We start from the raw sequence: 26,431 nt of genomic DNA, 5'->3' as shown, positions 1-26,431 counted from the left end.
ATCTTGGTCATTGGTGGTTTGTGTCAAAACCTAGCCAGAGCTTGTCAAGGTAGAAGACATCCAAGCATAGCAAGTATACTAGTGATATCACTAATACACATTCAAATTACAAGTCAAGGCAAGGGATGCTCCTTCAGCCTCGCTATGTTTTTGTGGGTAACTAAAGAAAACACGCTTGATATGCAGAAACTGGAGAGAAATCTGAAAAGGTGTATAAAACCTGCAAATGTTTTTTTCTGTGAAGATGCAATAGAAGTGTGAAAAATGAAAAACAAAAATCTACAAAATCTGCAATTTGCTTTTCACAAAATATGCAGCTAAGACAAGAAAGTACCTTTTTTAGGCAAGGTTCAAATGACAAATTCACCACCATAACAGGTACAAGCAAGCAAAATCTGAGGGTAATGCTACTCAATGCTAGAAGTCTAAACCTCAAAATGCACTTATTCGAGGCACTCCTTAAAATAGAGAACATCGACGTCTGTGCAGTGACAAAGACCTGGTTCAAAGCTCCACAGAGCACCCCTGCATTACCAGGCTATAATTCATACCACACCTTTCAGCCACCTAACCCAGAACGAAGCACTAAAGGTGGAGGCGTGTCCATATTCATTAAGGATATCCACACCTCCAGGCTAGTTGCACAGCATAATGCAGCCGAGATTATCCAAGTGCAACTAACTCTGGGCAAGACCACAATCCAAACTGTAGCTTGTTACAGACCCCCAACCATGCCCCAGGATTCCCACTCCTCATTTCTTAATACACTGGAAAGTATTAGGGTACAACCCAACACCCTAATAATGGGCGATTTTAACTACCCCACCATTAACTGGGAAAACTACTCATGTACCAACTCTTTTGCTCAACGTTTTCTGGAATTCATAAATTCCAACGCCTTGGATCAACTTATTCACACCCCCACCAGGGGCAGCAATATCCTAGACCTGATCATTGCCAACAAGGGCAACTGGTGTTCCACACCAGAGGTCAATTCCTCGTTGGTCAGATCCGACCACAAGCTAATCAGCCTAGAAATCCACATCCCGCCCCACCACCAATTAGGGAAACCACCGTAAAAAACTTCTCCAAAGCCAACTTCACACTTCTTAAGACAGAAGTGGCAAACTTCATGACCCCCATGCAGACGGACAATAGAGGTACGACTGCTGAATCCTACACAAATGCACTTTATAAGCACTTACACGAGTGCATGGATCATGCTATCCCTAATACAATCAAGATGCTATCCTCCAAAAAAAGGAAGCCAATCTGGTGGTCCTCTGCCATAAACAAACTCTACAACAGAAGAAAGAAACTGTTGCAAAAAAAGAGTAAAATCCCATGACTAGAGGAACTCCCTGGTCAACCTCATTAAGAAGCTGAGATCCCTCATAAAATCCTCCAAAGCTAGTTACGAAAACAAAATTTCCACTGACTCTAAAGACAACCATAACGCATTCTATAGCTATGTCAAGAATCTCAATGGGAACACTCAGATCTGCTATGAGTTACAGCACAATGGCACTAAATATACAGAACCAACTGATATTGCCAACATCCTGGCATATAGGCTCAGTGCTAACTTTACCCCCATCTCACCCCCTAGAGGGTCCATCTCTATACTGGAAGAATGGAAAGCTCCTGTAATCACGGCTTCACAGGTAATAAACACACTCTCCAAAGCCAAGAACACAACATCCATGGGACCTGCCAATATCCCAGGCTGCATTCTACAGTCTACATGAACTACAGAATGAACTGGCACCCTACCTAAGTACCATGTTCAATCATAGCCTCACCTCAGGCTTTGTGCCCACTGAATGGTGCACCATGACGGTTATCCCACTCCACAAAGGGGGAGCCATGATGGACCCCGGGAACTACCGCCCCATTAGCCTGATGAGACTGGTCTGCAAGGCCATGGAACATATCATCATGGAACCCATAAACAAAGACATTAGTAATCTCCAAACTCTGGACTCTACCCAGTTCGGATTTGTAAAAGGCAGATCATGTCTACTAAACCTGATTGACTTCTTTGAAACAGTCACCAAAGCCACAGATGAGGCTAAAGTGGTTCACACAGCTTATCTAGATCTCGGCTTTTGACACCATCCCCCACTCTGGAATTATAGATAACCTCACTAAACTAGGTATAAATCACTATGTCACAAGATGGGTTGCCAACTGGCTCACGGACAGAACCCATACTGTGAAAGTAGCGGACTCCAAATCCGTCTTCATACCAGTGACAAGTGGAGTACCACAGGGTTCAGTCCTGGGTCCTCTCCTGTTTGGTATCTACTTCTCTGAAGTACAGGCTAACACAGAAGGTCTTTGGCTAACAAAGTTTGCACATGACTGCAAACTAGGAGCCATAATCGAAACCCCTAATGATGTGGACATACTACAAAAGGGTCTCACTGAGACAGATACCTGGTGTCAAGGCCATGGCCTGAAGCTCAATGCCAAAAAGTGTATTGTCATCCCCTTTGGTAAAAACTCTGTACCCATGAACTACCACATAGCTGGTAGTCTACTTAATGCCAAAAATGTGATAAGAGACCTTGAGACACAGGTGGACAGTAGTCTCTCCTTTGATAATCACATTGCCACAGTGGTCAGGAAATCCTTCTATGAGGCTCACCTCATCACAAAAGGTTTCTCATCCAGAAAAAAAGAGGTCATTGTTCCCCTCTACTCATCACTCATTAGACCCATTATAGAGTACAATGCCTCTTTTGGTATGTAACTCACAAGACATCTGTAACAACTGAAAAGGCTATAATATACTTAGGCTTGATCGTACTAAACGAAAGGGTGGTGGAGTAGCAATACTGTTTAAGAATCATCTTAATATCTCTACCCTTCCAGCCTGTCCAACCCAAGATAGTAAGGTGGAAGCCATCATCACGAAACTTCAACTTAATGCTAAGAAAGCCCTTTACATCATCTGCTTATACATACCTCCTGGAAACAACATACCAATTGTAGAAGACTTTCTCAATTGGGTTTCCAACTACTACCCCCAAGAAACTATAATTCTTGGTGACTTAAATATCGACTGGAATACTATTAATACTGACAATCCCACCTCAATGTAAATTTTCCCAAATTTTTAAAAACGAACCCAAAAAAATTTTATAAAAAATTTTTAAAATTTAAAATTTAACGGTAAAAAATTTTGAAAAGATAAATGCTTATAATTTTTTGGGAACCCCCCAAAAAATGGGCCCCTTTACCTTTTTAAGTAATAAAAGGGGGGGCCCTCCAACAAATTTTAAGACCCAAATCCAAAAAAATTTGGGGAAAAAAAAGGGAAAAAAATAAGGGGAAACCCCCCCAAAAGGGGGGGTTTTGACCCTTTTTAAAAGTTAAAAAAAAAAATCGGGTTATTAACATTAAAAACCGGGGAAAAAAAAAGGGTATACCAAAGGGGGGGTTTGGGTTTCCCAAAATTTAAAAGAAAAAAAAAATTTTCCCATCCCCCCCTTTTTTTTTGAAAAATTTTAAATTTAAATTTTTAAAATAAAAAAATTAAAAAGCAATAGGGTGGGGGGAATTTTAAAAAAATTTTTTTTATAGCCCAAAAAAAAAGTGAAAAAAGGGGAAAAAAAATTTTTTAAAAAAAATTTTTAAAAAAAACTGGGAAAAAAAAAAAAACTTTAAAAAGGGGTTTTAAAAAACTTTAAATTTTAAAAATGGGGAAAAATTTTATGAAAAAAAAAAAATTTTTAAAAATTTAAAAAAATTTTTAAAAAAGGTATTTGAAAATTTAAAAATTCAAAATTTTTGAATTTCCGGGGTTTAAGGGATTTTGGAAAAGGGAAATTTTAAAAAAGGGGGGTAAAAAACACTTAAAAAAAAAAAGGGGAAAAAACCTTAAATAAATTTTTTTGCTTTTTTTCCCCATCAAAAGGGGTTTTCTAAAATGGGTTTAAAAGCTTTCTTTCCCCAAAGAAATTCCCCAAAAAATTTTTTTAAAAATTCCCGGGAAAATTTTTTTGGGAAAAAAAAAAGAAAACCCCTGGGAAAAATTTATTTAAAAAAAACCACAAAACCCCTTTTTTTACAAAGGTTTTAAAAAAGGGACCTCTAAATTTGGGAACCCCCTCTGGAATTATAACAACTAAAATTTAAATCCTATGCAAAAGGGGTTAAAAAGAACCTACTTTAAAATAACCAACCTCCTACCTCAAGGATACCCGGGTTTGTCCTTCCTTTCCCTTTTTGGGCCCCTTTTAGCATCAAACCAAAGTTTTAAAAAATTTTCAAATGACTAAGAAAAAGAAACCAGAGGGAACATCTCAAAAGGGTTTCCCGAGAAATCCTTAAGGCCTGGCCCAGCAATGCCAAAAGGGGTTTCCCTTTTAAAACCTTTAAAATACCCCAGCATCTAAACCAAAATGTGGAAAAAACCCGAACCAATGGAATGCTCTCCTTTTACACCACAGCAAATCCTTTCAATTACCCATCCAAAAATTTCTTCGAAAAAATTTTTCCCACTTAAATTTAGCCCTTATTACCTTTTTTTTAATTTAAAACTTAAAAAATAAAACATAAAATACCCAAAAGGTTATGGAAACAGTCCCTTTCAGACCTTTAAAAACCCTTTACCCTTTTTTCCTATCCTATCTCCCTAAATCAAACTATTAAACCCAAACTTTGACTTCCCTTAAAATCCCACTTTAGCTACCTCTTAGCTAAACCTTGTAAAAAATAACAAACAGTGGGGGGAAAAGTTCCCGCCCAAAATTCCCATCTTAAACAACTCCTTCACAAACGACTCCCCATTACACTCTTTAAAAAAACTTTTATTTGGGGTAAAAAACCCCAGGGATACTTTGTCTCTTTAAAACCCCAAAAAAATTTTTTTTTCAAAAGGGTCATTTTTTGGGGATAACCCCCTACCATTACCCAGAACCCATAAAAAACAAAACTTTTTAAAAAAAAACTTTTATCTCACTCACCAACTCAAAACAAATAAAAACACAATTTACAAAAAAATTTTCCCCTTTTTTTTCTTAGCCCAAAATTTTATTTTTAAGGTAAGCGGGGGAATCAACTTCTTTTCTAAACTCAAAGATGCTTTTTTGGGCACTAGTAAATATTTCCACTTTACTTAAAACACCCTTTGGGCTCTTTGTAAATTATTTTTTTCCACTAAGCACATAAAGTTTTTTTTCTTTTTCAATTTTTTGAACTGAATTGCGCAAAAGATACACCCCTTTTAACTCCACCACCATTTTTTCCCAACCTGTGTTGAAACTCAGGTAATTCCCAACTTTTTAATAAATTTTTTCTAAAATTTAAAGGTTTTTTTTCGCTGTCTTTTAAAAATTTAATTTTTTCCCCATTTCCACTTACTTGAATGTTCTTTTTTTCCCTCACCGGGTTCTCCGTTCATTTCCCAATCCTTATTTTCTGAGCTTTGGATTAAAAACATGGTTAATGGGGATCCTTTTTGAATTGGGGGGGGCTGGACCCGGACTGTAAAAAATTAATTAGTCCTTATGTGGGATAAAAAAGTGAAAAAACATTTTTGTTTCCTAATAAAAATTTCTTTTTCTCTTAAAATTTATGTGAGTTTTTTTTTCCCTTAAGCCCTTTTTCAGAGATACTTTTTTAAAATGTAATTTTTAAAAAATTTTTTTTTTTAATTTTTAAAAAAAACAAATCTGTCAAAGATTTTCCACCGTCAAACTCAGGTTTCGTAAAATTTTTCCAATGAAAAATTTTTTTCTTATACAAAGCTTGTCCCCCATTTTTTCCCTTTCCCCTAAAAATTCTTAGTATTTAGGGACCCAACCTGGTAACAATAAAACCCCGAGGGAAAGTTCTTTGGGGCTTTTTTTTTAAAAAAAATAAATAAAAAAATTTTTAAAAGAGCTTCTCCCTGCATTTCAGGGAAAAAACCAGGGTTTTTTTTAGTTTTTTCAAAAGGGGAAAATTTTTGGGTTCAACATTACGATTGGGGCCCAAAAAGGTCATTGGCGGTTAAAACCGAATTTGGGAAAACAATTTGAACTTTAAATTTTTTAATGAAACTTTTAATTTAAAAGGAATTTCCCACACAATTTTGCCCAACATTATTTTTATTATATTAACTTTTCCCGGGCCCCTTCAAAATAAATTTAATTAGACAGCCCGGTAAAAAATTTTTAAAAAAAAAAAAAAAAAAAATTTTTTTAAACCCCCTATAAATTCCTTTTTTGAAAACTTTAACCTCCCTTGCATCTTTAAAAATGTTCCTACCCCCCTTTGGAAAATGTTCCCTTATTCACATTTTCTAAAATTTCTTTAATTTATTTTTGTAGTGCAAAAAGAAGACAGGGGTAAACTTGCTATCATCCCTTTGTTTCCTAAAAAATTTTAATTTTAAGGGAAACAAATCCAAAATTTGTTTTAACCAACTTTAAAATTTTGATTTCAAATTTCATTATATTTTTTCCCGGGACATGTTTGTCCCCCCTTATTTTCCCACAAAATTTCATTCTTAATGTTAATTTTTTTTGCTAGCAGTTTTTCCTTCCATTCTTTTTTGGCTTAAAAGCCTTGTGTGTTTTCTGCCTTTTTTGGGTTAAAAACATTGGGGGGCTTTCAGGGGTTTTGGCAAACCCCCACTAATTTTTTGTCATTATAATGGACAAATTTTAAAAGTGGATTTTTTCAAAAAATTTTTAAAAAAAAATGGGGAAATCTTTTAATAAAATTAATAATAATCTAAAACTTTATCGAATTTTTAAATTTTTTATTTTAAATCAAAAAAAGTCCCCCTTTTTTAAAGGGGGGGCGAGAATGCTTAAAGCCCGTCTGAAAGGTTTTGGGAAAATAAAAAAGAACAGAAATCAAACAAGGGGAACACAAAGGTTGGGAAAAGAAAAAAATTTTTTTGGGTCAATACTTTAAACTGGGGAAAAAGGGGTTTAACTTTTTTTAGCTCAACAAACGGGGAAAATAATATAAATTAAAAAAAAAAGAATAAACAAAGCCCAAAGTTGTTCACTGCAAACCCGGTCTGTGTTTTTTGTTTTGTTTGTCAAACCCCCCTTCCCTTTTTTTTAAATTTTTTTCCACTTTTAAAAAACCCAAAACCCGTTGTATTCGAACCTAAGATATTAAATTGTTGCAAAAGTTTAGCTTTAAAAAATTGCTTCCCTTTGTTAAAATAATTTTAAAACCCCCCTGATTTTTTAGGGGACTAAGGGGCTCAACAGATTGGGACCCCCAAAAGGCCCTTTTTCCTGGGTTTACCCGGAAAAAATAAAAAATATTACAATCTGTTTTTGGGCCCCTTAAGTTTTAGGCGTCCCGTTTTAGAAAAAAATTAAAAAAATTTGTTTTTCATTTTGGTTTTGGAAATTTATAATGATTCATAAAACCAAAATATAATTTCAGCTTTCCCTTGAAAAAGCTTTTTTGTTTTTAAGTATATAAAAAAATTTTTTGCTTTCTGATTTTTGGGCCTTTTTTCAAAAAAACTAAAAGGGGGGGAATGTAATAATTATATTTTAAAAAATGGAAAAACCCCCATGTAAATTTTTTTTCCATTTTTTTAAAAAACATTTGACTTAAAGCTTATGTAAAGCTTGTCATAAGCTAAACTGGGTAAGCCAAATAGATTTTTAGCTAAAAATTATTGATTTGCTTTGGAATATATTTAATCTTGTAATAGGCTAGGCAAGAGAAAACACTGGGGTGCAGAAATAACACCGGGTTATTATAAGTAAAATATAAGAGTAGGAGATGGATTGCCACAGCCACCTAGTGTCCAAGTTTGGAAATGACTATAGGTAGTGCCAAAAGAAATGGGCATGGGAATGGAAATGAAAAATGGGGAATAAAGAGGGTACTATAGATGGAAGCAGGCTGCTAGCTGACATGTCGGTAGGCCCTTTACAGGGACAGTATTGCAAACATCATGTTAAAAACAAATGAACAAATAGCAGAGATTCAATTACATACACACTGAGTCCTTTGAGAGGCTGTAAGGAACAAGGTGGTGCAGTAGTCTTAAATGCAGATGCGTCAAGGACAGGGAGGTTTGTGGAGCAATGAAAATGCCCAGAGAGGTTGGAACTAACAGTTGCTAGACACTGAGTCCTTTGAGAGAGGCTGTAAGGAACAAGGTGATACAGTAGTCTTGAATGCAGATGCGTCAAGGGTAGGGAGGTTCGTGGAGTAATTAAAGCGCCTGGAGAGGTTGGAATGAACAGTAGCTAGAAGATTTATATTGAGCAACGCCTGGTTTGTAAGGTATTCACTGACAAACGCAACCAGCAGCCTATAAGAGGAGGGGGCAGGAAGACTAGGAGACCTATTTAACATGCCGTGTCTTTTCCCTCCACACAGAATAAACACACCCTTTCAACTTTTGTTTTTATACAGACTATTCCCCTTTACTGGTAACTTAATTATTTGCAGTCTCCACAGGAAATCCTGGCATTCTACTATCTTGATACATCACTTTTTCCTTTCTTAATTTTCCCATGGATTTACACAATAATATTGTTTCATCACATTAATATACCATATCCTTCTATTTTTCTGTATATCATCAGTTTTTATTTTCTGTCAGTATTTTTTCTTAAAAATTTTTAATATATATTTTTCTCTTTTTCTTATTCTCATCATCTCCAAAAATGTTTTGCACTTATATTTAAACATTCTCTCTATTACTTTCTCATTCTCTTCCTTTCCCCCACTTTAATACTCTATATAAGTTTAAAGAAGCAGAATAAACAACCAGATTTAGTAACTCTAATCTCCCTTCAACTTCAGTCATATACAATGCATCTCTTTTTACTGAGTTTAATCTTGAACCCCATATGAAAGAAAACACCACTTGCACAATTTCCTTTTCATATTTTTCTGAGATCATAAAGACATTTGACACATATGCTATTTTTCCCATTAATACAGAATTCACAAGATAAACCTTCTCCTGAATGCTAATCTATATATCCTCCACATAAGACATATTTATTTCATTTCTTTTATCAAACCCTCCCATTGCATCATAACTACATATTTTTTTCCAAAATGTTATCCCTATAAAAGAAATTCATTCATTGATAAATACACACCCTAAATTTTCACCACATCATCCAAACCCTTACTGGCCATGTACCAGTGGCCCACCCCCCTCAACTCCAAGTGATGAGCAGATGTTGCCCCCAACCTTCCCTGCCTCAACACTGCCTGCATGGAGTGCTACAGTGCTTCTACTTTAGCAAAAAAAAAAATCTGCTTTTAAACTGCAGCAAACTGCTACAAATGTAGTAAACAGTTGCTACAGTTTATACCCTGTCTGCACAGAGTGTGTGTGCTCAGATTTTAGTTAAAACAAAAAAGATATTTTTATTTTACTTTTAAATTGTAGCAATGTAGCAAGCATTTGCTGCTGTTTCGAACACACAGGAGCTCTATGGCATTCAGGTTTGATTGTAAATGAAATACTGGCATTAACAAATGATCAGGAATGGTTGGTCACACTACCCAGCAGTTTGTACCCAGAGCAGTTGCCCCGTTGGCCTCACCCTAACTATGCTACTGCTTTTATCTTTATCCATGGCCATTTAGACTAGCCAGCACATCCCTTATCCATATTATCTCTCTATCACCACCTCCTTTTGCACCACATACCTAACATATTTAATTTCATAAGCTACTTCACTCACTATCACATTAATTGCCAGTGCAAATAATATTCCAGTCATGGAACATCCTTGTCATGCATATTTCTTTACTCAGCCACCCATTTTCTAACACTCTCACTCCATTATTTTGATATACTAACATACAAACTTTCCAATTCTCTTGCATATTCCATGGCTCTCCATTGCATTCCACAAAACATTATGTTCTACTGTATCAAATGCCTTGCTAATATCACCTACCATAAGTTTCACATATTCCCCTTTACATATATCATCCACAATTTCTCTCACAACCAGTGACATCCCTTCTCTTTCATAGTATCTATATATATATATATATATATATATATATATATATATATATATATATATATATATATGTATACTTTCTTCCATAATATCCCCCATCCTTCCTTCCATTCTCCTCTGTATTATTCTCATTAAAAATTATAATCTGTGTTATTTAGTGTGATGGATCATTTTTTTTTATTTCATTCTTCTCATCTTTGTTCCATATAAATTTAAATATCCAACTACATAACTCTTCATAAACAAACCCTTAATTCACCCATTTGTTCAGTGCATTTACAAATCACTGTCTCTACCAATCCATTAATGTCTTGTACATTCCATATCCAGTACCATCCTGGCCTGATACTGAGTCAACATTTAGTTTCACAAGTAAATCCAATTCTCTAATATTAGTTTCCTTTTTTAAATTTGCCCTTACCTCATTCTGGAATTTTTTTTTTACTTTCCATTTTCTCTTATTTTCCTTCTTTCACTATAATACATATTTTCCACATGATGTACTGCAATACTCATAATTTGCTCTTGAGTTCTTTTTACATGTACTTTTACATTTTTTATTTTCCTCATTATACTAAAATCCTCCTTTACTATTTTACCCAAATATGCAGATACCTCCTCTTTAATCCTTTGTAAATAATATCTCTGCCTAAACAGTAATGTCTTAATACTTCTCAACTTCTTTTATAGATTTCTTTTTCCATAATACTCTGTTGTATTATTCTCTAAACTCTCTAATACGTTTATACATTTCTTCATAATTCACTTTCTCTTCCTTTCTAACATCACCCTGCCATTGGGAAAAAAAATCACTTCTGTACTTCTTTTTAACCATTCAGACCAGTTTTTATAGAAGTCCTTTGTGGTTATATGATGATTCCGTAACTGGAATACTTTAGACTCTTCAATTTCAAACAATAATTTCTCATTTATTATTTTTATTCCATTTCCTTTTTAACATATTCCCTTTTTTAGATCACCACCATCCATATTATTAAATGGCATGAAAAACTTGTTACAACTGTATCACCATCTGCTACCCCCAAGTCGTTTGATAATACAAAATAATCAATTTCAAATCCAAGTGCTCATCTTCTATAAACCCATTGACTTTTGTTCCACACAGCTTATTTAACACATTTTATCACTTCTGTGACATCCCAACACTGAGCCTGAGTCCTCAACACTGACACTGGGGAGAGACATTCACTTGGAATACAAATGGATAAATTCAGTATTTCCAGATACAGACCTCTCTGCATCAAGCACAATTTCCCTTAAGAGCACCCAGGGAACATGCTCAGTCCAGGGGCTAGTTCCTGTCTATATCTGTCCAGACCATCAGTAAGACTCCTCACTGGCACAGATTACAGTTGAGGCCTTAGCTGGGGTTCCAAGCTAAGTCCTCCCAAACCCTCTCTCTGAAACCAGTGCTTTGTGTTCCTGCTCCAAGCAGCTGACACACACACACACACACACACACACACACACACACACACACACACACACACACACACACACACACACACACACGCACACTCTTTGAGATTTGATTTGCACACACACACACTCACACACACCTAAACCTATTCTGCTTGGAAGGACTGGCACAGATTCACCTGCTGTGGCCCCTTCTGTTCAGACTATAATGTAGTTGTCACTGCCACCAGAACCCTTGCCAGCTACTTTAAGGCTCTTACAAGGGTACCCAATTGACATGCTGTAGGTGGATTGGATACTCTAAATTGGCCCTAGGCATGAGTGTGTGAATGTGTGTGCCTTCTGTAGAAGGTTGGGCACCGGGCTGGCAACTCGACACTGTAAAACTCCACTGCCAATCATGAGCAGATAAGTGATCCACTGTGGTGACTCCTAACTGGGAAAAGCCAAAAGGAGAAGAAGAAGACAGGGGTACCCAATTATACTGTGTACAGGTTAATATTAATACAAATGGTAATGTTGACCAAACAGCAAGGCTTAGGAGTGGCCATAGCCATCACCAAAAAAATACATGAAAATACTCTCAAATCTTAAATATTTTCTAAAAAGGACCTGCCACAATGAGAAGTTTAAATATATTTAATAATAAATAATAAAATAACAAGAAAATACTAAATATGTATTTTCAGTAAACACCAGAGTTTCATCACAAGGAATATTAAAAATAACACCGATGGAAAGTTTCACACAGTTATAGAAAAACAGTATTTAGCTAAGCTCACTATCTCTTCCTGACTAAAAGAAGTAGTGTTCCTACTTACTGAATAGAGCAAGGCAAGATGGGTGAGTGGTCCTTGTTGTGAAATCCAAGACAGAATACAGAATTCTGCTGAGACTTTAGTCTCCTCTAATATTAAAACATTATTTCTGTACAGAATGACATCACATACCTCTGGTTATCTGACTCTGTTTCCCGCACTATCCTCTATCACCAGAAGCTACCAGGGTTTAACACCTATGTGCTACAATACACACAGATTGAGCTTTGCAGGTGCTGGAAGTCATAAAACAATGCCATTCTTCCTACAGGAGCTACAAGCTATTCTCTAGCACAGACTTTGCATCTCTGGCTCCATTCAAAACTGTGGGATAACATCTTTATGGCTTAACCAATAAAGTAATTTAATTTCAAGAATAATTTTCAAAGTCAGGTGGATTAAGATTAACCTCTTCACTTCTAGTATATGTTGTAACAATGTATACATTTAAACAGTTACAATAATGCATGTACATCTCTTTTCCTTACAGCATGGCACGCTGCTGATATATTTTAACACAAGCAAACCTCATACATACATTTCAGAACAAGCATCTATACAAATCAGTTTGGTATACAAATGACATATAATTATTTACAAAATGCCAGCTAGCTGTGCTGGTATATGTTACATGTCACTCTCCTATTTTCCTAGCATGGCTGGTAGTACTTCCTATCATCACAACTTCCCCCTTTGAAGAATCAAGCTAGTTTTTCAAGTGCCCCTTGAGAAATGTTGCTTGAGATGAATGAGCCTATCTGGGAATACATTATCCCATATCATGTCATGAGATTCCATCTGCCTTGCCATTGCTGACTCCACTACAGTGCTGCACTGTCATATCAAATGCCTGCAACCCTAGGCTCCACCATAGTAATTTTGCATTTTGCTGGCTGGCTCGCTGTAGCCATAGATCCCCCTCAGACTCCTCCTGCCTCATACTGCAAATACTCAGCACCAGGGCCTTTCTATCATGATAAAGTTTCATTATAACCTTAACATGGTACAGTTTGCCCCTGACTTTTGCCTAGCAGTTCTTCCATGTAGTTAACATCATTGATCTTCATTACCACTTTAAAGGGTCCCTCCCAAGCTGCCTGCAGCTTATTGTCTGTGACAGAAATGAGAACCTTAACCTGCTACCCACAGCATATTCTTTGGCTCGAGCATTCCTGTCATACCAGACCTTTTTCGTGAGCTCCCTGAGCCTTGTCCTGAGGTTTAAGACATATGCCACAACAGACTCCTTGTGGTATTCACACTCACCCTCCCACTCATCATGAATCAAATCTAAAGGTCCCCTCACCCTATGCCCATACAGCAACTTAAAGGTTGAAAAACCTGTGGATTCTTGATGTACCTCTCTGTAAGCAAACAGTAGATGGAGCAAATATTTGTCCCACTCTCTCTTAATTGGGTCTGCAAATGCCCATAGCATGGTATTTAGTGTAGAGTTCAACCTCTCCACAAGATCATCTATCTGAGGATGGTAGTGGGTTGTCTTTAGGTGCTTCACCCCACAGTGCTTCCATAGACAAGCCAGCAGATCTGACATGAAATTGGAACTTCTGTCAGTCAGTATTTCTCTCGGGAAGTCTACTATGCTGAAAATCTCTAGCAAAGCATTTGCCACCTTTTCTGTCTTGATGGAGGAGCACAACTGCTTCAGGGAATCTAGTAGCATAATCTACTACCACCAGGACATACTTCTTCCCTGTGGAGTTTGGGGTACTCAGAGGACCTACAATATCCATAGCTACCCTCTAAAATGACTCCCTCAATTACAGATGAAGGCATCAAAGGAGCTTTGACCTTGTCTCTTGCCTTGCCTACTTTTTGACACTGCTCACAGGTCCTGCAGTACCCTGTTACATCCCTTCCAATCCCAGGATAAAAGTTCTGCATAATACGTCTCTTGGTACACTTTATGCCCATATGACCTGCAGAAGGAATGTCATGGGCTATGGCTAGAAGTTTCAGATGGTAGGCTCTAGGCACTACCAACTGCTGCATTACTTCACCCTCTAGCCCTCTTTCAGGGGTCCACTCTCTAAACAGCAACCCTTTGTTCCAGTATACAGAATCCCCCTTTCTTTGAGAAGGAGATGCCTCCCTAGCTACCTCTCTCAAGCTTCTTAGTGTATGGTCTGAGAGCTAAGTCTCCCTCAGCTCTACTTTTGTGAGTCTTCCCAGCTCTCCTTCCTCAGGAAGTCTGTATCCTCTGCCAGTGGTGCCTCGCTGTCAGCCTGGGTTCTACCACTTATCTCTGCCCTTGCAGTCACCCTGTCCAAGGGAACATCAGTATCTACCAGCAGCTATGTCTCACTTTCAGGATCACTGCTACAGGGTAGCTCCCTCTCTGAAATAGCCATGCCACCAACCCTGGATTCAGGTATAGTGTCTGTCTGGGTCTCCCCCAGTGTACCAGACTCGCTTGCCCATCTCCAAGCCTGACTGTGAGTAACTGTATGCACACAAGGTACTGCATTTTCAAAATCATTCCCTATCAAGACATCTCCAGTGATATCCTCAACCACACCTACTTACTTGCTTTCTTTTCCATCCTCCCAGTCAAGGTGAACCCTGGCCAAAAGCATTTGGAATGGGGTCTCTCCTAAAGCTCTGACTAGAGTGGACTGCCCAAGTAAGTACTGCTCCTCTTTAACCACTGCAGGCTTTACAATGATTATGTCAAGGTTGTGTCTGTCTTAGCAGTGGCCTGTTTTCCATTCACTAAGATAAGATATAACTGCTTGTAATAGTTTGGTACCCCTGTTGTCTCCAGACAACTTACCACTGGCCTACTGTTATTCCTGCTTGCTGGGCCCCCCACATTTTGTTCCCCACCTTGGCTCCATGGACATCTGTATGCTACATGGCCCCACTAGTTACATTTAAAACGTTTAACCCTTGATCCTGGCTGTGCACCTGAACTATTGGCTTCCTCTGTTACTGGCAGACTCTGCTGGGGAGGTTTAGGCTGCCCACCATAGGTTCCCTTATAACCATGTGCAGCACTGGGTATCCCCTTCCTATGCACTGATGCCCTGCTTGATAAGTAGAGATTCTTCTTTTTCCCCAGCTCATCTGCAGAGTTGCACTCTCTGTCTGCCAAGCAGATTCTCATGTCCTCAAGCAAAGTGCTTACTCCCTCAGGAAAAGATCCCTTCAAAAGTGGTGACCTGACACCCACTCATCCACCTATGAAAAAAAGTGCTTAACTCAGCAATATAATCACACACACTTTCATCTGCCTTGTGTCTATCCTCATAAAACATTTTTCTGTAAGATTCCGGTGTTAACTTAAAGCATTCAAGTAAATATTTCTTGACTTTTTCATAGTTTAAACAATCGATATTAGGCAATCTAGAAACAGCAGTTACAGCTTTACCATGGAGTAAGGGGGTCAGGAACCATACCCAAAGCCCTTGGTCAACATTATACTGTTTACATACCCTTTCAGACATATGAATAAAATTATCAAAATTATCATCCTTTGTAAATTGTGGAAGAAATTTGCTGACCTTTGTTCCTTATTGGGTTTGGTTATTCCCTTCCTCATTGCCTCCATGACCCTGGCAAAGAGTCAGCATATCCTTCTCATGTTGACGCTGCTTTTCATTTCCTTCAGCCTACAAATTCTACAGTCTCTCTACTGATTCTAATTTCAGCTATTTATCCTTTTCTTCAGCCTCCAAACTCCACAGTCTCTATGCTGATTCTAATTCCAAATGCTTGGCCTCCAGTCCAAGTCTCCTTAACTCCAGATGGATTTTTTAAGTCCTCTGAGCAAAAGGTGAACTGTCCTGTTTGTGAGGGCTGGAAATCCCCATCACCAGGCTATCTCCTGGTTGGTGGTCTGATCTGGGACTAAGGCTGAAATCCTTTCCTCTTTAGTCAGGTTGGCATATACCAGTCTTTTGCCTTTGCACACCTTGGCCAACTGGGTCTTTGTCAGCTTGCCATAATCCTCTGCTGAAACCGTTGCCTGCTTTCCCTGACTAACTAAACTAACAAAAAATAAATAAATAAATAAAACTGCTGTGAAATGAAACTCTGAATGTTCTCTGTGTGGCTGCTGAGAGAATGCATACCTTTAGTGACAACTGCTTACAGGCTACAGAAGTTCAGTATCCACACCACTGCTCTCCAATATTTGGCATCCCCATGCTGGACCAGTAATCAAGGAGCCTGAACCCTCACCACTGACACTGGAGAGGGATGCCCAGTCAGAATACAAATGGATACACTCAGTATTTCCAGATGTAGACCTCTGTGCATCAAGCACAATTTCCCATAAGAGCACCCAGGGAACATGTTCAGTTTGGGGGCTGGTTCCTCTCTGTATCTGTCCAGATCCCCAATAAGACTCCCCACTGGCACAGCATAGAGTTAGATCCTCAACTGGGGTTCCAAGCTAAGTACTCCCACACTCTCTCTGTGAAACCAGTGATTTCTGTCCCTGCTCCAGGTAGCTGACACACACACACACACACACACACACACACACACACACACACACACACACACACACACACACACACACACACACACACACACACACACACACACACACACACACACACCTGGGAAAGGCTGGCACAGATTCCCCTACTGTGCCCCCTTCTGCCCAGACAATAAGGTAGTTATCACTACCACCAGAACCCCTGCCAGCTACTTTAAGGCTTATATAAGAGTACCCAATTATACTGCGTATAAGTTAATATTAATACAAATGGTAATGTTGACCAAACAGCAAGGATCCAGGATTGGCCAGAGCTGTCACAAAATAAATATATGCAAATACTCTCAAAGCTTAAATATTTTCTAAAAAGGACAAGACACAATAAACTGTTCAAATATATTTAATAAAAATAATTAAAGTACAAGAAAACACTAAATATCTTTTTACAGTAAACACCAGAGTTTTAGTCACAGGGAATATTAAAAATAACACCGATGGAAAGTTTCACAAAGTTACAGAAAAACAGTATTTAGCTAATCTCACTATCTATTCTTGATTGACTAAAAGAATCACTGTTCCTATTTACTGAATAGAGCAAGGCAAGATGGGTGAGTGGTCCTTGTTGTCAGATCCAAGACAGAATACAGAATTCTGCTGAGACTTCAGTCTCCTCTAATATTAAAACATTCTTTCTGTACAGAATGACATCACATACATCTGGCAGTATCACTCAAGCGACAATTAACCAATGAAAAAGCATATGGAATGTGCAGCCCAGACAATTTAAGTATCCATCTGTCACACAGAACAAAAAAAAACAGGACAAGCAGATTTCTTAAAACAGAAAAAGAAATGGAGCAGGTAAAACAGAAAGCAGCTCTATCAGTCACAGACAAAAAATATGGGTTTACTTTCCTCATCCAGAAGGGAATCACCTGCAGTGCTTTAGTTTATGCAGGCTTGAAATCTTTTCAGCAAAAGATGTCAAACCATCAATTAATAAAAGGTAGTTTGCATTGGAATAGTTCCTAACTGCTGCTGGTTTTACTGGGGTTACAGAGTTGATTTTGATTTTGAAAGAGACAGCTGTGTGGTCAGACCTTACCAGGGAGGACGAGACATTGGGGTGGGGTGCAGCGTTCTCCTAAATTTGTGCTTACAAGCTCCAGTACATTGGAGCCTCTAGTGAGTGTTTTCACTATTTGGTCAAGGGTGTTTGTATTTACGAAGTCAAGGAATCTTTGAGCCTATAGGTTTGAGGCCAAGTAGGATTCCCAGCATATAAATGGATAGGTAAAGTCTCCCATGAGTAGGGTGTTAGGATGGATGGTAAGTGTCTCTAGTACATCTAATTACATATTGTGAGCTTTTTGGGACATGGGAGGTGACCTTCTGGCTAGGATGTAGTACAGGATTTTGTTTGTGGTGATCTACATGTGAAAGAACTCCAGCACATCATCCTTTTTGACTAACCTAGAAGTATGCTTCTTATTGATGTATACCAAGACACCTCCACATTTAGCCCTTGTCTATGCAGCTACTGGTCTAAAAGTGTGTAAGGCAATGACACCTTGCACTGCTGGGGTATTCTGCTGCTTTAAACCATGTGTTGGTAACTACATAAATGTCTGTATTCTTGAGTGTAAGGTGGGTAGTTTTTTATTTAGGCTCCTGGCATTGAGCAGTAACACCTTGAGGTTTAGCTGAGCTGATTTTGCTATGTTGGTAGGTTTGTTGATTTGACATTGCCTAAAAAAGGCAATATGGGCCGGATAAAGTTTAAGTTAGTATTAGAAAGTTAGACAGGACAGGTGCAGAACATCCTTGGCAAAGCCATGTGGTTCATTATCCATGTCCTCCCAAGCTGATAAATATTGGATCCCCTTAGAATGACAGCAATAAGACACCCAATTGTTAAATTCAGTCATATTTTACTCATACTGTGGTATCATCCTCAGTGATAATAATATGCTGCTCAGTGCTAGGCTCATAACATCCTGAGATACATAGTCTGAGATGTCCATAATGTCTCTGTTCATATAGTCCAGGGAGGTATGGTTCAGGTCATTTATACCTACATGGCCAATGATGGAATTATACTGGTACCTGTGTGTAATGACTTGAATGCATGCATGATTTTATGGATCCTGGCTCCAGATAAGATCTTCTTCTTGTTCAGCCTGGTTAGAGGGGCAGAAGTATGTCTTACAATGGAGTCCTCTATGATAAGAGTCCTGGGAAGTGTGTTTGCTTGCCTTAGCAGTGTAGTGCTTGGGGCTGCATTGAATGTGACTGTATGTTTGGTGTTAGGTGTTTTTTTTTTTTTTGAGTGTCTTTGGGCTTGTTGAGGTATAACTTTGACAATGGATGGTCTAGGTGATATCTGTTGTTTAGAAAGATTGTTTTTAAGTGCCTTAGCATATGTTAGCCTATGTGTGTGTTGTTTGCTATGTGAGTTGAGTTATGTGTGTGGTTTTGGCAATCTGATGTACACTTGTATGTGAGAGTTTAGCCTCCAGTGTCATGGTGTAAGTGTACCTCTTTTATACTGTGTTTGTTTCTTTAAGGATTAAGTTGTTGTCAGTAAACATGATAAAATTGCTGATTGTTTGAAAATGACCATCTCCAACAAAAAAACATGCCCATCTCCACCAAGCTGGCTAGAGAGAAGTTAGGAATTGCATATCCATGCTGTCCACTCCTTTAATTGGTGAGCTATAAGAAGGTAGTGTATTGAGGTTATAAAGCTATTAAGGGTGCTTTGTTGGTGAGGACAAATAAGGGTGCTTTATTAGGGCAGATTATGCTAAACAAAACTAAATTCTACTAACTTCAATGTTTCCACAATACAAAGGGTGCTTTAGTGGGACAGATTATACTAAACAGCACTAAATTCTATTAACTTTAATGTTTACACAATACTAAATTCTACTAAATATGTAGGTATTGATACTTAATGCCCAACTAGCTGCTCTAAGCTTATCAGTGGATACGGTATTTGCCCTATATTTACCACTTTACAGGGTACAGTTTTATGGCCCATTCTATAGGGAAAATTTGCTTTCTAGGATGGATCTGTGGAAAACAATGTGTGGGAAGTGTACTTAGGTTATACAACAGACAATAGCAATGAAAGACTGGAGAGTGGGACTTTGGAAATCAGATTACCATAAGTATCAGAGGCAAGGAGAAAGCAGACTAGTTAGAGTGGAATCCAATCAAATAAAGCCAGTACTGGAGTTCCTTCAGAAACTTTAGCTTAGCATCTTATGTGGGGGGGGGGGGGGGCAGACACAAAGAACAAGGGAACAGAAAGGAACTGGAATGCAAATTTAAGCAGGTAAATGTTAAGCACAGTATAAAACTATGGGATAAAAAATGGAATATTAACAACTGAAAAGCACTGAAGCACAAATCCTGGAGCAGAAACAACACTCTCATTATTGACTTCTACTGCAGTTTAAGGCATCATACTATGGAGAAATTTACCAATAACACTGTTTATGGAAAAAAAAAACAGTAATAAATGACTAAATAAGGTTTAAATGGCAGTAGTCCACAGTTCTGCCACAACTGTGAATGAAACTGCAACACTAAGGCCCAGCAGGGTCTTACAAGTAATTATACTTGTGGAGATAGAAAAGCAGTACAATGTACAAACACAGTCTTCTCAAAACTGCAAATTAAGCTACAAGACTATGATTTATCACAGAAAGAAAGAGAAACACTTACTCCTTTGCAGTCCCATAAAACTTTTACAGTTCTCCAAGCAAACAAGGGGAATCACTGTTGTTATAGATATTTCTTGTATTATTGCTATGCAACTACTGCTAAGTGATAAAACTATTTATAGATGATTCATCTATTTGCAATTTAAAATGCATCAGCATTTCAGTGTTTGTTTACATGAATTGTGAGTTTCAGATTATATCACTAAAGAACTCCCAAGTTGTTTACATATAGCTGAGATAGTTATTTAAGTGGTTTTTGGATTCCCAAAAAATCATATGGTTTGTCTGAATCTCCTTTTAGACTACACTTTCAGAAACTGCTTAGGATACAACACTGATTGCTGCATATGTTGAACAATAGCTCAAGCAAGCTCTGAAGAGGCTGTTTTTCATTCATTAAGGAATCAGGGGTTATGTAGATGTAGTGAGGCTGCTTTTGGGAGACAAACAAAATTATATTTCTACAACACTGTTTATAGAAATGGATATGGCTTCCTAGCATATTTCCATTTCACCTTCTGAAAGAATTAAAGCAGTTGGAACTCCAGTGAAAAATATTTTCTGACATTCATGTTAACATTTGTTTGTTTTTAAATATTGAATTAGTCACAATATTTTCGTATCTGAGGAACAAAGTATTCAAGAAATGTGATGGGGATGTTCATGGTTCCCATTTATACTAATAATTTTATGGTCCATTAGGGAACGGAACATGCTTTTAAATTCACTGTATAATAAGATGAATTTGCATACTTTCATTATAATGAACAATGCTATAACAAAGTTATGATGGAGTCTTTCAACTTACATGACAGTGCTTCTAATAAATCTCTCAGATTTTCATTCAATGTTAATGATTAGTCTATTTTTTTCACATAAGTTTATACAATGATTTTTGTAACCAGCCTGAAGAGGAATGTATGTGATAAGAGGTCAAGAAAAATACAATCTTGTGTTAATTTATTTATTGACATTTGATCACCAGGAAAGTCAGACTGGGAAGGAGTCCATTTTCAGGTGAGGCCTGGGGAGAAAAATCTCCAAAGTATTACAAAACATTTTACAGTCTTTAAAAAATAATATAAAAAACAACTATAGTTTAAATAATTATACCAAATTAGATATAATATGAAACAGTGGTTAAGAATAGATACAAAATATATGAAAACAATTTAATAGTTAAAGAAATTGTATGCAGTTTATAGAGAAATTAAAAGTAGGTTAGTATAATACAAACAGAAACTGCAATATGAAGTGAGAGAAAAGCAGGCTTATGGTATATTTCGAGAGAAAGCCAGGGGAGAGAAACTGGTAGAAGTAAGGCAGGGAGTGAAGAAGGGAAAGTAAGGGGATGTAAGGTATGAACAGGCATTTGCTCACATTTATGGATATAGTTAATCCTGGTGTTGAGAGCAAAACAGAGCCACCTTTTAGATAGGAAGTCTTTCAGAGTAGTTTTGAAGGATAGGAGGGAGGGTACTGACCTGATGAAACACATCATACCCTCCCTCCCATCTCATCCAAAAAACATTTTGTTTTTGTGAGGTGAAAGGGATCCAACAGAGACACAGTAAGAACATGCAACCTGCACACATGCATTGGATAAAGGTCAGGATTGAACCCTGTATCTTTTACATGTGAGATGAAAACCTTAACCATAATGTTAACTGTAACAAAACATTATGGATCCTTTTATAGACAGAATGGGATAGTTGAATTGAAATGTGAAGAAGGTATTTAAGATCTTTAAACCTACCAAAATAGAAGAAATGCAGAGGAAAAAAATGATTTACTGACATAACAGAGGAAATATGGGATATAATAAAGTCTCAAAAGAAAGAAATGCAAGTATGGATGAGATTCTTGTTGTGATTTGATAGAAGAATAAAGAACAAGGTTTGAGTATATGGAATAAATTGTATAATGAGGTTCTTAGAGGTGATGAGTGCCTCCCTTCTTAGCATCAAGCAGTGATAGTGGCAATACCCCTCAAAAAAGAATCTGACAGCCTCTGAATCATATAGACACATCTCTATTTTGAATCATGATTATAACATATTTATATCAACCTTGGTAAAAAAGGGTAACTAGGAAATTGGAAGAATTAAAGGGAAGACCAATGTGGTTTTATTAAATGAAGACAAACTGTTGATAATATAAATATTATTAATACAACAAGATGCAAAGGTACTGTGTAAGATTATGCTCAACAATATACTAAGGTTGAAAGTAACTTTGCTACAAATATGCAACATAAATAAGGAATAATAAAGCTTGCTTAAATGCAGAAACAGAGTTTAGTATATGTGATTAGTATCCATACTAAATGACTGTGGCTTAAAAAAATAAGGAACTTGCTTAGGAGTGTATTACACACACATCAAGAAAGCTGACTTCTTGCATACTTAGCAAGAATGTAAAAAAAACAGGATATATCAGAAAAAAATGAATCTGCTTTCTTTAAAGAATGGACAACTGGACATGTGTTTATCCACAAGGCATTTCCTTGAAAAATATGCTTTTCTAAGAAAGTTTACACTTATCAGCATTTGCACAAGAACAGATGTGTCAGCATTTGCGTCATCAAGGCAGTATCTTTCCAAAACCAAGAGGGAGTGCTTAACTAAAAAAATATATAAAGTCTGTATTAAATCCAGTTATGTTAGGGGTATTGGTAGGGACACATTTGTCCCGAGGTAAATGTTATATCTCTCACATCATTTGTACTATATGAGAAGTAAAGTAGAACAATAACTAAAAGCTGTAACAGAAGTACGTGTACTTTATTATAAAAGTTATTGGTTACTGCTCTTAAAGACAGGTGCTGCTAAGTATAATCTCTCATCAGTGTATATTCTGCAAGTTTCTGTATGCAACAGACTGTGAATGCAACTATAACCAGACTTTGATTTCAGCAGAATCCAGCCAGCAAGACTGAGTGTCTTAAGAAGACTTCAAATCCATCACAGTAAGCATCAGAGTATTAATTTTTCATACTTAAGAATCTAGATTCAGAAAAGGTCATGGCATGTGCTTACCATTACTCTGGCATTGTGATCCCATCTCCCCTTCCCCTTCCCCAAAGTACAGTATTTTATACAAATAACCCTTTACCAGAAACTAAAGTATATCAGTGTCTAGCTGGAGTTCTCACTCATCTTGCAAAAACAGAACAGGTTCTGGTTTATATTTTTTTTTCCTGATTTGTCTGTCTCTGTGGATGTTTTCCTGTTTCTCTATCTGGGTACTTTTCTGTGCATGTCTATCATTTATTTATCCATGTAGATGTAATACCTGTTATAAAGTACACAGCTATTTTATAATAGTGATTATAAAAAACAGTAACATATATACTTTATGCAGCCATCAGAAGCAGATGCCAAGAGTGATCCAAGGACAGCTGCAACTCCAGTATTTAAATGGTTTGATAAACAAAAATAAATTAGATGTGGCATTATGCCAATGATGAGAACATTGCAAAAAAGTCATAGGGATTAACACTGTCAGTGGAACAAATACATCACAAAATCAACTATTTACTTGGAAGTATTTTTGTCTGTTGCTCAACAGTCAATAGTACGCCACAGAATAGGAAGAAGAAAAGTGTGCAGCACACAAACTGCAGAGATTAAGCTTATGGCTACAAGACAGTGGCGTGTACATTTCAGTGCAACTGATGTCTCATTAGTGAATGCCAGCTTGCTTCTAACATACATCTTTAAACAGTATATACGTAATTATTCAATATTGCAGCAGAAACATTAAAACACTGTCTGTAGTAATCAAAAATGAAAACAAAAATAAAATATTTCAGTGAAACTCTTCAATACTAACATATACATACCCTCAAACTGACCCAAATACACGGGCACACACACACACACACACACACACACACACACAAATGCAGTTAGTGACGTACCTGAAGTAGACTGTGGCATTAGAATAACTCTGTGCTTCTGCTGTGCGGCCTTGGCGGAGATCATCAGCTACTGCCTTTGGTAACATACCTAGAAAAATGTCACATTTTTAGACAGTTTGTTTTCTTTTAACACATATGTCAAGTACAGGTAACTATTATATGCCTTTTTTCTTCATTGATGTACAAAAGCAGCATAAATTAAACTCTTACACTGGACATATATTTAATACCATTGTTTTTTGGAGCATTATTTGCTAAATGAGAATGCATTTTTGTGTACATTGTGAGGTCAATGTTTCCCAGGGAATTTTGGCTATCTACAAATGTGAGCTAGAATAACAGTGCCAAAGAGCGATCACTGTTACATTATAATAATCATTTTTACATGTATTATTACTATGCCAAACCCAGTAGGTTTACTCAAAGAGTTGTATTAAATGTTTGATGACTTTTACACAGTAAGTATTAAGTTAACTTTTTTTTTCTAATACAGGGTTTCACAAATTGTTTCACTACTGTAAAAAACAAGGAATCAGTAACTTATTACTTAATAAAACAGAAGATTACTTGAACTTGTTTGTGAAAAAATATTAAAAAATGTCTTTATCTGGATTCTGTGATTTTATATTTATTTTCATAATATTCTGCTTCCTCCACTAGGTAAAAAAGCTTGAAAGCAAAAACTTCATCAAAGACTACAGTGTTTGCAGATAGCTATTTAAAAATAGCAGTGAAATAAGGCTCAGAGTTGCTGAACTCAGAATAAGTGGTGTAACAATTAAAATGAATTACTTAGGTGACTACTTAAGATAGTAGTGTCTAAACCTCCTGCCTCTTCACGAAAAATACAACAGGCATTTTCCCATTGCTGAATGTTGCTTTCATTGTCAGTAGAACAGCCATGATTAAATATATATGTAGGGAATAATATGAAAGAAATATTAGAAATTACAGGAAGTAATTTTCACTGTAGTCTGACTGCTGTAAAGTTTGATATTGGATGGATGATGATCATACCTCTCAATCTCTCAATGCAAGAAATCTGGGCAAAGCCAGAAAAATGGGGAGACAAAGGCCCAAAAACAGGGACAGATTTTAAATATTGCTTTTATAAATGTATAAAGTTGCTAGAACGACAGATTTTACATTATTATATATTTTCTGAAGGATATAAAGTCTAAAGCTCAAATATTTGTCATTATTTAATATTATTTAGTGACTTCAATGAGAGACCAGTTGGAACAGTGGTTAAGTTCTTCGCTTCCCATGTACAAGGTATGAGGCTTGATTTTGACCTACGACCAATGGCTGTTTGGAGTTTGCACGTTTCTCCCCCATATGAAAAACATGCTGAGTGTTTCCAACTCAAACTCACCAATGAATGGAGCTTTGGGCAGCAGCACAGACTCTACATGGTGCCCTATAGGGGGAAGAGTTGTACAGGCCAACAGCTTTGGGCATCTACTGTGGTGCGTAGTATCCTCAAGATAGGAGAACATGGATCACAGACTGTGTGCCATGACAGGACTAGCCACTTGACGGTATAAAATATGGCTCTAGGTAATTTGGTCATGTTGACTAATGTCGCCAGAAAATGGGCATTGGTAGTTACCGGTGATAAGTGGGTTGTGAACCCGGCCTACTCTGTCCTACACCAGGGACCCTTGCTAATGGTGGGAGGGGTATATGTGCCCCTACTGGCCAGTGTGTGCCCGCCATAAAGCACAGCAGCCCTGGCTTAATAAGCTACTGGCCGGCCGGTGTCTAGTTGCCCAGCCTGGTTTACCTGGGATAACTGTGTTGAGAGAAAGCTGGACATAAAACCAACCAACCTGCCTAACATGAACTGAGAATTGCTACGCTAAATGTAGGTTCACTAACAGGGTGCAGCTTGGAAGTGGATGAAATGACGATATGGAGGAGGGTGGACATCTTATGTATCCAAGAGATGAGATGGAAGAGAAGTGCAGCAAAGACACTTGACTTGGGATCTAGACTCTACTATTCAGGAGTGGGACAGGCTAGAAATGATGTAGAAAATGTGGTGAGAGAGAGGTTTCAGAAGGCAATGAGGGATATCATCA

The sequence above is a fragment of the Protopterus annectens genome, chromosome 10.part0, assembly GCF_019279795.1.
Source record: "Protopterus annectens isolate FY-2018-M chromosome 10.part0, PAN1.0, whole genome shotgun sequence".
NCBI lineage: Eukaryota > Metazoa > Chordata > Ceratodontiformes > Protopteridae > Protopterus > Protopterus annectens.
This window is presented reverse-complemented; position numbering follows the sequence as displayed.